Source organism: Otolemur garnettii, unplaced genomic scaffold, assembly GCF_000181295.1.
Source record: "Otolemur garnettii isolate 467f Iridium unplaced genomic scaffold, OtoGar3 scaffold00029, whole genome shotgun sequence".
NCBI lineage: Eukaryota > Metazoa > Chordata > Mammalia > Primates > Galagidae > Otolemur > Otolemur garnettii.
This window is the reverse complement of record NW_003852424.1, coordinates 16,848,106-16,850,866: the sequence shown is the minus strand read 5'-3', so window position 1 is coordinate 16,850,866 and position 2,761 is coordinate 16,848,106. Positions and strand designations below refer to the sequence as shown.

Sequence of the window (2,761 nt, the reverse complement as noted above, 5' to 3'; positions counted from 1 at the left end):
ATAAAATCCTGACAATCAAACAAGTCCATGCATAAAGCCCTGAATTGCTCAATCTGTTTACACACTATTGTCAACTCTCATAAACTCACTCAGAGGAGGATTCAACAGTGAGCTTGCCCAGGGACTGCACGTTTTTTTCCATTGCATAATAATACAGTGTCATCAAACAGACAACAGCCTACCTTTATAAAAGAAAATGCTATTTTGTTCATTGAGGATATTTTGCATTTTTAAGGTTATTGTTAAATGTTTGCATTAAATGTTATTTACCTTAATGACTGAGCTTTTTTTTTTAGCACTCCTTAAGTTTTTCACCACAGACCCTGGATGAAATCATCATTTTCTATTTGAGAGGGGCAGGGGCATCATTTTGAAAGTGAGGAGGTGGTTCAGGAAGAGAAACCAGCCAGGAAGATGTTTCTTAGTAATCTGAATCGACACTTCTCAGAAGAAGACTATGAGGTCTGACAATTAAGTTTGTGAACTCATCCTAGAAAAAGTGCTACTTACTTCACTGCTGAATATCATTACAGTCATATTCAAAGTACTCCCTTTGGGAAGCTCTGTACCAACACCAGCACCTAGTCTATACTTCAAAGCAATTTTGGAACTCTTTTTTTGGCGTGACCATCAGAGCTATTATTGTATAAGGTCTGACAATGGAGACCTCCCGGCTCAACAGGCAGTGTGGGCAGCGGTAAAATGTTGGTTCCAGGACCCTACCAGGCAGCTGCCCAGGCTTTCTCAGCGCCAATTGCACCCCCATCCTATGAAGAGACGGTGGTTATTGACAATTACTATCCCACGCCTCCAGCACCCATGCTGACCATGGGGCTCATGACAGGCCTGGATGGGAAGGGCATGAATCCTCCTTCATATTATACCCAGCCAGTGCCTGTCCCCAATGACAATGCAATTGCTGCGCAACCGTCTACCTGCAAGAACCTGTCTCCTTTTTTGACCACACTGTTCAGATGTGTTGTCCTTCCTGCAACAAGATGATCATGACTCAGCTGTCCTACAATGCTGGTGCGCTGACCTGGCTGTCCTGTGGGAGCCTGTGCCTGCTGGGATGCATTGCAGGCTGCTGCTTCATCCCCTTCTGTGTGGATGGATGCCCTGCAGGACGTGGACCACTACTGTCCCAACTGCAAAGCTCCCCTGGGCACCTACAAGCATTTGTAGGACTCAGCTGGACGTGAAGGGAGCCAGGTGCTGTAGGAAGTCCCTTCTGACTCTCTCGTCCAGCCACACCCCTGGTGGAGGTGCTGCTCTCGTGGTCTCAGCTTTCCAGGGAGCTTACCTTCATGTGTTCTTTTGGGGGGAAATGTCACAAAACTAACAAACCTCCAAACACCAGAAATTGCTGCTTGGAGTCGTGCATAGGACATGTAAAGACATTCCCCTTGAGTGCTGGCTCAAGGGACTCCTGCCTACCTGTGACCCCAGGTCATGCCATCTAACTGTGATTATTACCCCTTCTGAATACCCTCCTGTAATTCACCAATGGTTGGCTCCTTTACCTGACTCATTTGGCCTTTCTGCTGGTCTCAAACTGAGAAGCCACACGTTGCCTTATTTTTAAGGCTGTTCTGCTCTGAATGTGGCTGAACCAGCCTTCAGTGCCTACTGTCTTACCCACCTGTTCCCACCCCTGACGACAAAAATCTTGCCTTATAGATTTTGTGAGCTTGGCTTTTAAATTCTGTAATTGCAGACTTCCTTAGCCCCATTACTCACTTTAATTTAAAAAAAAATTTTTAAGGACAAGGAGAGGCTATTAACACCCAGTAGACTCATTGCCACCAGTCCACCAGGGCACTCTGGGTTTTGTCATTGCTCTGCCTTCCCTGTTTCTTTGTGCCAGATCCTGAGCACCACCTCCCTTCATAGGGTTGTTGTTTTAACAATTTTTTTTTTTTTTTACCTCCTTTAGGTCTTAAACACCTTTGGCCATAATTTTGAAAGGAGGGCCTTGTGAAACCATGACTGCTGTGGTCTTCCCATTTGCCAATGCACTCTCACTTTGTTGCTGTTGCTGTTAACAGATAAAAGAAATGGATAATTTACTTTACTGCCTTTCCTTGGGGTTAGTGTGGTTCTTAAAAACCTCCATCATGAGCTCAGCGCCTATGGCTCAAGTGGCTAAGGAGCCAGCCACATACACCTAAGGTGGCGGGTTTGAATTCAGCCCGGGCCCACCAAACAATGATGGCTGCAACCAAAAAATGGCCAGGCGTTGTGGTGGGCGCCGGTGGTCCCAGTTACTTGGGAGGCGGAGGCAGGAGACTTGCTTGAGCCCAGGAGTTAGAGGTTGCTGTGAGCTGTGATGCCACAGCCCTCTACCCAGGGGGACAGCTTGAGGCTCTGTCTCAAAAAAAAAAAAAAAAAAAAAAGAACACCTCCTCTGAAAACGCAGTGGAGTTTGGGTTCCCAATGGCAGGTTTAGAAAGTTGAGGGAAAGCGCGCTTGGGTGCATCTGAGTCCCATGCAGAAACACTTGGAAACCGGAACTGTTTCAAAAGACTCTAGAGTCTGATCTTATTTTTCGGAGACACAATTTATCGTATAAAATGAGAAGACATGATTTCTAGGACTCAAGCAGCAAGCCCCAGAGTTCTGGGCTGGCTGCTGTGTCGACTTTGAAATCAAGACAAAGCTGGGCTTGACTTACAAGACTCCTGGTTTTGATAATAAATGGGCACAGGAACTCATGTGAATACTGTTATGTAGGAATAGAACTTAGACCTTGAATGAAAAT

The 2,761-nt window shown here is 45.9% G+C and overlaps 1 pseudogene; it reads left to right on the top strand.

Annotated features, from left to right (window-relative positions):
- Nucleotides 1-702: 702 nt before the first annotated feature.
- On the top strand, nt 703-1,185 carry LOC100956698 (annotated as a pseudogene).
- The last annotated feature ends 1,576 nt before the right edge of the window (nt 1,186-2,761 follow it).